The sequence below is a fragment of the Populus alba genome, chromosome 19 (genome assembly GCF_005239225.2).
Source record: "Populus alba chromosome 19, ASM523922v2, whole genome shotgun sequence".
Classification (NCBI taxonomy): Eukaryota; Viridiplantae; Streptophyta; class Magnoliopsida; order Malpighiales; family Salicaceae; genus Populus; species Populus alba.
In genome coordinates, this window is record NC_133302.1 from 9,255,004 (window position 1) to 9,255,743 (window position 740).

Here is a 740-nt window from a genome sequence, read left to right on the forward strand (position 1 = left end):
CTTGATATTCAACGCCTATATTTGTGCAGATCGTTCAAAGCATGGGAATTTTTCACTGATGTGCTGGGAATCAGGACACATGTAGGGAAGGAGATGAGCTTTGGATTCTAAATCACTAAAATGTGTTCAAAGTATATAGATAGGTATACCCCACAAAAATTTTGTGTTGAGCAAGTCAAGGCACATAGAAAGAGGAGAGGAGAGGGAGTTCAATTACTTGGGATTTTTCTTCTGATGCTGGTTCAAGTTATTGCTCATATATAAAGAACATAATATAATAAAGAATAAGTTTTTTTTTCTCCTCTGTATTAACTTGTGAAGATTTATAAAGATGTTCAAAAATCAGGTAGTTTTTTTTGTTTGTTTCCAATGATACAGGAACTTGAGGCTTTGGTTTTTTTGAAAAATGCCATGCGAGATTCAAGATTGTCTCAGAAAATGAAATTTCCTCCCCCGCACAGAGCATTATAATGTCTACGATGGGAGTTGGGCCACGTTGATCCATCCTCGTACACAAGCAAGAGCTTTATCCATTTTACTTCACTTTTAGAGTACTTTTTTTCTCTGTAGTCAAGTTTCTTGCATCTTCTCAACTGGTCCAGCAAAACGTCATCTAGTGGCCCTAACTTACATCAATCATCCTCCAGTTTGACAACAGTTTTTTTGGCGTCCACAAACATAGAAGCACCAAGCTTTTCACTATTAAAAGAGAAGATATTTCTTTCCCTTAGAGGATAAGA